The sequence below is a fragment of the Chanodichthys erythropterus genome, chromosome 23, assembly GCF_024489055.1.
Source record: "Chanodichthys erythropterus isolate Z2021 chromosome 23, ASM2448905v1, whole genome shotgun sequence".
NCBI lineage: Eukaryota > Metazoa > Chordata > Actinopteri > Cypriniformes > Xenocyprididae > Chanodichthys > Chanodichthys erythropterus.
The window spans coordinates 16,645,299-16,658,436 of NC_090243.1; positions in this window are offsets into that span (position 1 = coordinate 16,645,299).

Below are 13,138 nucleotides of genomic sequence, written 5' to 3' on the forward strand. Positions count from 1 at the left end.
TCTGTATTTTTGACTGCGTGAGAACATGATGTGTGGCGAGAGGTCGGCATGGCTTGTCGGACATAGCAACAGTAACTAAAGGGGGCGGATCTTTGCGAACGGTCAATTGTGCGGGCTTGACATTAACACCCGCCAAATGCGTGTGGATTTCAGCAATAAATTTTTCATTTGTACTCTTTTAAAAAGGCATCTGAAATAATGAACCAAGTGCAATGTAGTGTTGTCAAAAATATAGATTTTTTCGATACATACATACACTGAAATGTCTGAAAAGCTTCTAATACTCATTTTCCACAGAATAAATACATGATACCAACTGTGCTTTCTCTCTCTCTCATCTCTCCGACAACGAGTTGACAAACAGACCCACCTCCCCTCACTCACTCATTTCATTTGCTCCGTATGAATATTGTTGGTGTTACAGAGCTTGAATTTTGACGTGGGATTGCGTGTATTGTATAATTTTACTCATTCACACAGATTTTGTGCTCACAACCAAAGTGCGCACACATAAAGCCACCACTCAGTACTAAACTATAGTACTAAAGTTATTTTTCGCAGATTTTTTTGCTTAAACAGTACACACAAAATAATGTCAAAATGCCGGCCTTGAGTATTCATGTATACAGTCAGTTATGTTTTAAAGGGATAGTTCACCCAAAAATGAAAATTTGATGTTTATCTGCTTACCCCCAGTGCATCCAAGATGTAGAGGACTTTTTTTCTTCAGTCGAACGCAAATTATGAATTTTAACTGCAACCGCTGCCGTCTGTCAGTCAAATAATAGCAGTGATTGGGAACTTGAACAATAAGAGTCGAAAAAACTTCCATAGACAAATCCAAATTAAACCCTGCGGCTCGTGACGGCACATTGATGTCCTAAGACACGAAACGATCGGTTTGTGCGAGAAACCGAACAGTATTTATATCATTTTTTACCTCTAATACACCACTATGTCCAACTTCGTTCAGCTTCCGGCTAGTGAGGTCTGATCGCGCTCTGACAACGGAAGTGATGTCTCGCGCTCATTGAAGTATATGGGCGAGACATCACTTCCGTCATCACAACGCGTTTTTTGACCTCACTAACAGGAAGCTGAACGAAGTTGGACATAGTGGTGTATTAGAGGTAAAAATTATATAAATAATGTTCGGTTTCTCACACAAACCGATCGTTTCGTGTCTTAGGACATTAATGTGTCGTCACGAGCCGCAGGTTTTAATTTTGATTTGTCTAAGCAAGTTTTATTTACTGTTATAGTTGAAGTTCCCATCCACTGCTATTATTTGACTGACAGAGGGCAGCGGTTGCAGTTAATAATCATAATTTGCGTTCGACTGAAGAAAAAAAGTCACCTACATCTTGGATGCACTGGGGGTAAGCAGATAAACATCAAATTTTCATTTTTGGGTGAACTATCCCTTTAAGTGAATGTAAACAGTTGAGAAAGAAAACGCATGTGTAACAGTATAATTGATCTGTGCATCAGGTCTTAAAGTGACAGCAGCCTAATATACCTGCTGCCAAATTATGAGATAATATTAAAAATATCTATATGTCAGTTTTTCCCCATGGTATTGATGTCAAAATTGTGGCCAGTGAAAATGCTGAGTGGCTAGTAACTTTGGAAAAACATTAGCCACAGTGGTTGGTGGGCAAAAAAGTTCATGTCAAGCCATGCTAAAACAGCTATGTGTGAAGAAGGTCACAGTGATTTTGCCAAGTAAGACATGCTCCTGGATCTACATATTTTGTTGATCCTGGAACAACATTCCTCTCTGAAAATGTATTCCTAACCCTATCCCAACCCATAACTTGATAGGTGAATAACACTGATGTAGAAGCACCTAACCCTGGTTGTAAGCCTAAACTTAAACTGTAAACTCTCAAATCTGATTGGTTGATTGGAATGTTGTTCCAAGAAAGATGTTGATCCAGGAACATGTTGTACTTGGTGAAATCACATTCACCAAGTGAGGGGGTCAATTTAATTAACTATTCACTGAAAAATAGGTATTTATACACTGAAAACAGAGGGTGTTAGAACTCCTAAGCCAAAAGAGAGTCATGTCTGAAATCCATCTGGTTTCTGGAATATAACCAGCTTGAACCAACTTGCACCAAACTATGTTCCAAAAAACAGCTACTTTTACCAGTTTGCTGGATTTTCCAGAAGAGAAGGCAATTTGTATTCTTTAGTATTCATATCAACATGCATGCTAAATCTGCATATGGCAGAGATGAATGCGAACAAATCTATATATTATTTTAGAACAGTAATCAGTCAGAAGAAATAATAATAATAATAATACAAATAATGAAGCGTAACAGTATTCCTAATACCAACAGCAGAATAAACTTGATTAGCTTTCAGTATGTGCCACATTACTAGCCAAAAACAATACTTGTGTCAAATCATACATTTGCACATCAGGAAAAAGGGGAAGGAAAGAATCTGAACAGCAAGACATGTTTGCGCTTGCTTCTCAGGCAAATATCATTACAGTCTTCTGCTAACCTAAGATGTCTGATCTATCATGTGATGTGAACAGGATGCTCACATGTCTCTAAATCAATTACAATCAATATCAACAAAATCATATGCCAACTCCTGATTATTTCTCTCCGTTTGCTTTGATGACCTACAAGATATCTCTCATCCCTGTGAGAGTTTCATATCTCCAGGACATGCCTGCAATGTACAAATCTTTATAGAAATCATATTTCAATTATGTTTGAGTAGAGAAACTCAACAGGTGTTAATCTGTTTAACATTATTTATAGATCAATACACCAATCCTGGATTTGAAAGCAGCAACTATAGGACATGCTGATGTTTATTTCCCTTTCTAACACATTTGACATAAGGGATTTCATTTTAAACTAAACAAACATTAATTCTTTATAGTACACTTCATTTTCCAATACACAATTGAATCTAATCAATTTGCTAGGAAATGATTAATTTTCTTACACCAAGCAAGTGGCTGATTAGACTTCATAACAACAAAGAGGAGGGGACTAATGAAACACAATCTAGGGAACGAGATTTATTTTTGGCCTACTAATGAAGTTGGTCCTCGAGGATAAATTGCTTTAATCTCCCACCTTCTGGCAAGTTTATTACTGTTATAATGTTTTCCCTCCTATTATGCTAACTCTATTTTATATTGCTTACAAATCATGATTATCTCTCACTAGTGCTAGGTTAGCCTCTGGTGATGTACCTCCAGGACTCTGGGTGCCGCTAGAGAGCCAGACACACACTGTCTAATAAAATGAGTTGCCATGTGGTCACGGTCACAGGATCATAATTGCAATTTTTTAAAAGCTTTTACTTGTCTTGTAAAAGGCGGTTGCTAACAAATGGGACTACAGAGGCTGTCAGGACGTTTAACGTCATCAGCCGAACAGGTAAACTCATCTACTCACTAGTTCACTTTCACTGCCTCGTTGTGTTTATAATCACGCTCTTGCAAACTATTATAACTCAAATTTCAAGGAAAATGTTTTTAGGCTGAAAGAGTTGTCAGAAGCTCATGGTACATTTACATGATAACGATGTATTAAAAACAGAAACATTTTTCTTATGCAATTTTGTTTGCGTAAAGACGACAATATTGTCCCCGTTCACAGGGATCCACTAAAACGACTAAAAACGTTGTATTACTCTGTCAGGCCAGTAGATGGCGATGTCACTTTGTAATGAAAAACTCCTATAGACTGAAAACATAATACACATACGGATTACATCACCGTTTTCACAAATTCACATTTTTGTAGTTTACACCGAGACAATAACGGTATCATTTTCAAAAACGTGCACTCGGAAAACTTTTTCAAAAGTTTGCTTTTTCAAGCCCCCAAAACGCCGCTGTCATGTAAATGAACGGCCAAAACGTTTTCCATTTTTAGTTGGAAATGGTGTCCTGTAAATGGCCCCTTAGTGATGGTGATGTTGAAGTCATGTGACTCTGGTGTAGTTTGTTTAGTGACTTCTGCCAATTGTATTTACGCTTCAAATTTCATAAAAGTTGTTCATGTGTGCAGATTTTCACAAAACTTGTAAGAATCATAAGCTTTTGTTAGTCACAGACCCTATTTTCTGCAATAATCCAAAAGCCTGTGGGAAAATCCTATTGGGATTTTTGGCATCAAGGTGATGCTAACCTCCAGGTTGGCCTACAAAAATACATCATCCTTACACCACTCTATATTCCTCCAAAACTATAAATTGTTGATGCACAGCTAACTTTTTTTAGATTTGCTGGTTTGCGACATTCAAAAAACAATATCATGGACACACAAAACTAAATAGGTTTACTTTTTTCCCACAAGGTCTGTTCACATTAAATTTCATCTTTTGACTTGGAAAACATGCACTTCAAGCATGCATCTCTATGAACAATGTTAAATAGCTTGGTTAAGCAGTACGTACTAGCAAAATTCAACTGCTTGATTGTTAAATTGTCAAAAAATGAAAACTATATTATCACCCAAAAATATATTAAAAGCATACATATGTACACTCATGAACTACATAGCAAAACATAAACTGTATTATCATAAAGTTGAATATATAATATGTCCAACTTTATACACTTACATATAGAAAACTTGTGTAGGGTGACATACATAGCAAATCCCAACTGCTTGTTTGCTTGTATCATCACAATATGTAAATAATATTATCGTCTAGAAATAAAAGTTAAAACCAAATAAAAGTTGTATATACAGTACATCGTACTTTACCTGCATACATACAGTATACTTACATGAAAAAGTATATACTATATAGCAAATCTCAGCTGTGTGATTGTATATATCATCACAAAACAAACGGTTTTGGTGCAAATCTATATATAAAGTTGGATATCTATTTTATCTAACTTTATATACCGTATACTCACATAAAGTGATATTTACTATATAGCAAATCTTACTGCCTGATTTTTTTTTTTGTTGCAAACATTGTATCTATATTATCGCCTGACACTTTATGGAAAGTTGGATGTATAAGTATGTCCAACTTTATCTGCATACATATAGTATAGGGTGATACACAGCGGGTACGGAAAGTATTCAGACCCCCTTTTTCACTCTTTGTTATATTGCAGCCATTTGCTAAAATCATTTAATTCATTTTTTTTTCCTCATTAATGTACACACAGCACCCCATATTGACAAAAAAACACAGAATTGTTGACATTTTTGCAGATTTATTAAAAAAGAAAAACTGAAATATCACATGGTCCTAAGTATTCAGAGCCTTTGCTGTGACACTCATATATTTAACTCAGGTGCTGTCCATTTCTTCCGATCATCCTTGAGATGGTTCTACACCTTCCTTTGAGTCCAGCTGTGTTTGATTATACTGATTGGACTTGATTAGGAAAGCCACACACCTGTCTATATAAGACCGTACAGCTCACAGTGCATGTCAGAGCAAATGAGAATCATGAGGTCAAAGGAACTGCCTGAAGAGCTCAGAGACAGAATTGTGGCAAGGCACAGATCTGGTTAAGGTTACAAAAAAAATTTCTGCTGCACTTAAGGTTCCTAAGAGCACAGTGGCCTCCATAATCCTTAAATGGAAGACGTTTGGGACGACCAGAACCCTTCCTAGAGCTGGCCGTCCAGCCAGACTGAGCTATCGGGGGAGAAGAGCCTTGGTGAGAGAGGTAAAGAAGAACCCAAAGATCACTGTGGCTGAGCTCCAGAGATGCAGTCGGGAGATGGGAGAAAGTTGTAGAAAGTCAACCATCACTGCAGCCCTCCACCAGCTTTATGACAGAGTGGCCCGACAGAAGCCTCTCCTCAGTACAAGACACATGAAAGCCCGCATGGAGTTTGCTAAGATGGTGAGAAATAAGATTCTCTGGTCTGATGAGACCAAGATAGAACTTTTTGGCCTTAATTCTAAGCGGTATGTGTGGAGAAAACCAGGCACTGCTCATCACCTGTCCAATACAGTCCCAACAGTGAAGCATGGTGGTGGCAGCATCATGCTGTGGGGGTGTTTTTCAGCTGCAGGGACAGGACGACTGGTTGCAATCGAGGGAAATATGAATGCGGCCAAATACAGGGATATCCTGGACGAAAACCTTCTCCAGAGTGCTCAGGACCTCAGACTGGGCCGAAGGTTTATCTTCCAACAAGACAATGACCCTAAGCACACAGCTAAAATAACGAAGGAGTGGCTTCACAACAACTCTGTGACTGTTCTTGAATGGCCCAGCCAGAGCCCTGACTTAAACCCAATTGAGCATCTCTGGAGAGACCTAAAAATGGCTGTCCACCAACGTTTACCATCCAACCTGACAGAACTGGAGAGGATCTGTAAGGAGGAATGGCAGAGGATCCCCAAATCCAGGTGTGAAAAACTTGCATCTTTCCCAAAAAGACTCATGGCTGTATTAGATCAAAAGGGTGCTTCTACTATACAGGTGCTATACAAATAAGTTATTTTTTTTATTGTGGATGTCAAATGTTTGGAATAACACCCACTGTGAACAGTTTTGGTGCAAAAACCATTAGCTACACCTAACGTTTGAATCAAAGCCTAAACTAATCCAACACTCAGCAGATTCAAAAACCAGAAAACTGATTGGACCGGTCCCCTGCAGGTCAAACAGGCTCAAGTAATGCCTAAAATCCCCTTCAGAATGAATTGTGTGTGTGTGTTGCCAAATCTATCCCAATATCAAGGACTATTCCAAAACAAAAGAGAAATGGGAAGTGATCGATTTACATTTCACAATCAAGCCAGTACCTGCATTTAGCTGCACAGGCTTTATCCATGGAGACAAAAGAATCTGGAACAAACAAGCCTTAGAAAATATCCACTGCATGATGGTATTGTAGTCAAAAAACATGCCTGAACAGCACCAACGCACCAGCACATGAGTCTCAAATAAACATGGCTGGATATCAGATGTGCCCATTTATATAAGCTCTTAAAAAGCATTCATGCATTCTGATTTCCAACGCGATGCTGAAGGAGCCGGTAAATGTAAATTCCACATATGGTCCTCCTGTCAACCGAAGCTCAGTGAGAGATAAAATATGAACCTGCCACGGTGATTGCTTGACCAGGTCACTGTCGGCTTTTGTCATTTTACTTTCACAAGTGAATGTCGCTCTGAATCAGTGCAGTAGATCAGATGTGCAACAATATATACTGAGGTCAGACGGTCACACCTTAAGCTCTTTTTTTAGTGTACATTGTTTTTATGCACATGATAAAGACTCGATGTGATAAAGTGACAAGCCATAAAGCTATCTTTTCCATGAAAATTGGTTCTCTCTGTAACTGCAACAAGCATCAACCAAACGAATGTTCAAGTGTTTCTTCCAAAGTGAAATCACATTAATCTAAAATTCACATGAAGGTAAATAAACATCAGATATGTTCTGGGTGTGTGTTGCATTGCACAGTATTTTTTGCTAGAATTTAGATAAGTGATATGGTTTTCCATGCCTGAGTTTCTAGCATGTTCATACCAATATGTGTATATACTCCACTGTTCAAAATTTCATTTTAAAAAACTTTTTTTGAAAGGGTTAGTCTCTTCTGCTCACCAAGGCTGCAATTATTTGATTGAAAATACAGTAATAACAGTAATATTGATATATATTATTACAATTTAAAATAACTGTTTTCTATTTGAATATCTTTTAAAATGTAATTTATTCCTGTGATTCAAAGCTGAATTTTCAGCATCATTACTCCATTCTTCAGTGTCACATGATCGTTCAGAAATCATTCTAATATGCTGATTTGCTGCTCAAGAAACATTTAAAAATGTTTATGGAAACTGTGATTTTTCTCAGGATTCAAAAAACTTGATTTTTGTTGTTTGAATCAATATAAACTTGGTTATGGTATATGCATTAAAGCAATATTAAAACAAAAAATGAGAAACAATGTTTTAATAAACAAACTGTAGCATCTCAAATTTAATACATAATCTGCAGTGATATGTTTTAAAGTTTCTATTGATAATTTGTACCAAACAAAATTTTTAATCAACATTTCTCTAAATTGTTGCAATGCATTCTGGAAATCCAGACTTACTAATTCATGCAACTGACACTTAATGGTGGATTACCTGAGTAAACATGACTGATATTGCTGACAGGATCAAAAAAATGTAGCCAGTCATTCTAGTGGCTGGCAAATCTAAAAATACACCGTTCAGATGTGCTCCAGATTGTGTGTGATGCAGTGTTGATGCAATGTTTGTGTGTTTGTACCGTTGTGTCTGAGTAACAGAGGCCTGTCAGGTCCAGCTGTAAGATCTCTGAGTCAGGAGGATGTGGGGTAGACGCTCGGCTCCCCCGCTCCCTCACATGGAGCTTGTGAATGTGTGCCTTGAGGAAACACCACCAGCGCCAGCTCAAGTTTTGAGCATTGTCTAAGTCAACAATCAGAAGGGAAAAGCCTGGAGAGTACATCTTTGGCTGGATTAATTGGTCTCTCTAGGGAAACACCTTTGACAAGATTCCTAAAAATATGTTTTTATTTAGGGCTGCCAATTGATTAAAGATTTTATTTGTATGAATTACATCATATGCTGGTTCATTAATCTTGTACCAGTATTTGCTGGGAAAGACAATAAATTATTAGACATGTAAAATATTGAAAAACATTACAAATATTGGCTTTAGAATTTATTTAGATTTTTATTTTGTATTATTTACATATTATTAAACATAAGCTTATAACTGGTGGTATTTATTTAACAATTATTTATAATTAAGAATGATTAAAATTAAAGATTTTTTAACTTTAATAAAAAATTATTAAAATATAATTATATTTTTAAAAAAATACTAATAATCTAGAATTATTAATAATAATATCAAATTATTTTAATTTCAATAATTATTATATTTATTATTATATATTATATTTTTACTAATTTAAATGTAATTTAATTATATATTTTTAAAATTATGGATAATTAAGAATTATTAATAATCATATTAAACTAATTTAAATTTCAATTATTTAAAGTTATAAATGCAAATATTTTTAAATAATTTTAAACAATTTGTTCATAAATTTATATAATATATAATTATATTTTATATAAAAATTATCATATAAAATTATATAATATAGAATATAACGTAATTTAATTATACATTTTTAAAGTTATGGATAATTAAGAATTATTAATAATCATATTAAACTTATTTAAATTTAAATTATTCAACATTTTTATATAATTATTATCATTTTGTTCATAAATGTATATAATTATATTTTATATAAAAATTGTATCATATAAAATTCTATAATATAAAGATTTTTACAATATAATGGACAGACTTTGGTTTTTCACACACATGCAAAAAGTCTAACATGGGTTTCCTTTCAAATTCATCAGAACCAATTTGTCTCAACATCACAGTGCCTTACTTTCCCTTTCCTTTCAGTAAAAAAATAAAATCATACTTCTATATTTAAAGTTTACAAGCAAAAATAAAAGCATTTTCCATCTGTGCAAGTGTTGCTCATCAGTGTTGAGGCGCCGTCGTGTGTAAAATGGAAACTACATTGTGAGTCATTGCGCAAGTTTTGGGAATGTTTGAACAGCCCCGAGAAAGGAATGATATCTGGTGGAAGGTGATGATAATAGTAACATTATAGTGCACTTCGGGGACTTTTGAACATTCAGAATGAATGAGCCAAGCATTTCATTCTTCTTCTGCTCTGTTTTTTCCATTTGACTCACTCTTTTCCTGTATCTCTCCCTCCCTCTCTCTCTTTCTTCATGCCTACAGGGGTCATTTCTGATCTCGCATCACTTGTCAAGCATCCGCTTTGGATGATCTTTCCTTAATATGGGAAAACTCTTTGCACAACACCTGATTCACTCGTACTAGATCTTTGCGTAATTAGTTAGATTTAAGTCAACTAAATTGCGAAATCAACAGGGTTTTTCATGTGCGATTACATTTCTGTATCTGGCGGTGGGCGTTTGAATGGTGAATTACTGAATTTGTTGCCTGAAAGCATCTCTGGGATGTGAGATCTCGGGTGTTCAGGCGGATAAGAGGCCAGACACACTCAGAGTGAGATAACGTCAACCTCCACTCCACTAGTCTGTGCCTGCAGCTGATATACGGGTGAGTTATCTGCTGGATCAGTACAGAGGTCTGGTGAACTGCAGAGGTTTAGTGCAGATCACTGACTCGCTGCAAACTACAGAAACACTTTAGAGTGATATTACACCCCAGCAACAACCTAGCAACCACTCAAAACAATAGAAACCACCTAGCTACCACCTAGAACACCCTAACAACAACATAACAATAGTAAACAAAAGTTGACAAAAATATAACGATCACCAAAACAACAACATACACAAAAGTTGTGAAATTTAACATCTAGTCACCATCAAGAACACCCTAGCAACCACATAAACACCCCACCAACAGGAGAGAAACCACTTATCATCAACCCAGCCCACTCAGAACGACCCAGCAACAACTCAAACCACCTAGGAACAACCTAATGACCACCCAGAACACCCTAAAATCTGCATGGTAACTGCCTACCTAGCAACCATTCAGAACACTCCAGCAACAACCTAGCATCCACTCAAAACATTAGAAACCCCTTAGCAACACCCTAACAACCACTTAGAACACCCTAACAACAACATAACAATAGTAAACAAAAGTTGACAAAAAACAATGAAAAAAAAACAACAACAATATAAACAAAAGTAGTGAAATTTAACATCTAGCCACCATCAAGAACACCCCACCATTTAAGACAATAGAAACCACCTAGCAACACCCTAGCAACCACCTTTCGACCACCCAGAACACCCTAGAATCCACATAGTAATTGCCTACCTAGCAATCACTCAAAACACCCCAGTAACAACGCAGCAACCACTCAAAACAATAGAAACCACCCTAGCAACCACCTGGAACACCCTAACAACATAACAATAGTAAACAAAAGTTGACAAAAAATAACAAAAACATAACAATATAAACAAAATTGTTAAATTTAACATCTAGCCACCATCATAAACACCCTAGCAACCACATAAACACCCCACCAACAGGATAACAATAGAAACAACCTAGTAACACCCTAGCAACCACCTAGAAACAACCTACACCCTAGAATGCACATAGTAACTGCCAACCTAGCAACCACTCAGAACACCCCAGCAATAACCTAGCAAACTCTCAAAACAATAGAAACCCCCTAACAACAGCCTAACAACCACCTAGAACACCCTAACAACAACAACATAACATTAGTAAACAACAGTTGGCAAAATCATAACAATAATTATAATCAAAAGGTGTGGAATTGAACATCTAGTCACCATCAAGAACACCCTAGCAACCACATAAACGCCTCACTAACAGGATAGCAACCACTCAGAACAATAGAAACAACCTAGTAACACCCTAGCAACCACCTAGAAACAACCTATTGACCACCCAGAACACCCTAGAATCCACATAGTAACTGCCTACCTTGCAACCACTAAGAACTCCCCAGCAACAACATAACATTAGTAAACAACACTTGGCAAAAACATAACAAAAACATAATAATATAAAGAAAAGTTGTGAAATTTAACATCTAGTCACCATCAAGAACAGCCTAGCAACCACATAAACACCCCACCAACAGGATAGTAACCACTTACTAACAAACCAGCCCACTCAGAACGCCCCAGCAACAACCTGCACCTAGACACGACCATAACATCCCTGAATGTCAGCAGAGATCATGTGAACTAGACAATCCCCTCTGAAGACCTCGTCAACCACCAAGAACATCCTAGAAACCTGCTCAGATAATCTGGTTTTGGAAGAATTTGATGAGAAATATTTTAGTTCATATTGAGATCTCTGACTTTTGATTGCACTCTAGTTTCTGGGCAAATCTGGGCAGAATTTGAGACATTATTGGGTTATTTTCTGATACTAGAGGAGACAAATGTCAGATTGCCAGGAGAATACTTCAGATTAATGAAACATCTGAAAAGAAGACTTTGGCTAAAGTCTCTATTTAATCCCTTTGGTTTCTTGGAGAAAAATGAACTCCTATTCCTATGGTGTGGAAGTAGATCACATTGTGTAAGAATATTCTAATACATAAATAAGTTTCTTATCTCCATTACATCCCAATCTAAGGAGGGGTTTGTTAGAGGTATCTACCACAGCCAGATGACGTAAATCGAGACATCAATGAAAAGATAAATTGGCTTGTTTTGGCTCTAAAGCCAAATGCAATAAAACCCCAAATTCTTGCTGCTTAAAACATTCTGCAGTTCAGCTGAGCATCATGAAACCTCATCGGGGCTGTAGCACATCAGAGCAGATGGATGGGAGAGTTACGATGTCTTACGAGGACGCTGAACATCAAAGAGCCTTGCTGTGGACCTGTGATGCTCTCATCTGATAACAGGCCCTCTGTGTCTTTCTCTTAATCTCTTACACTGATGCTCTTCAACCTCTTTTATTATGTCTGACCACGGCTGGAATCCAGACCTCTGATAATCCTGACCGAACCCTAGGAATGTGAGGAAAGAAAAAAGAAAACAGGCATGGATGGACAGAAGATCAGTTTAGCAAGTGCTTAGTGGCACTGGAGCATTCTTCATTATTAATATTCATATGCTTAAGAGTTAAAATTTGAACAAACACTTACCTGAAATATTCAAGCTCTTTTCTTCAGAAAATCGAAAAGTGTAGATATATGTAGACATATTTGTCTTGATTTTATTTGTGGTAGTTGTTTTATACCATGGTATGATGGACCAAATTTAGAATTAAAGAATTGTCTTCTTCTCTTCTTGTCTCATCCATCCATCCATCCATCCATCGTTTGTTCTATCATTCTATCATTCCATCCATCAATCCCTACATTCATCCATCCATTGTTCATTCTATCATTTTATCTATCATTCCATACATCCATCTATCCATCCATCCATTGTTCGTTCTATCATTCTATCTATCATTCCATCCATCAATCAATCCATCCATTCATCCATCCATTGTTCGTTCTATCATTCTATCTATCATTCCATCCATCAATCCCTCCATTCATCCATCCATTGTTCATTCTATCATTCTACCATTCCATC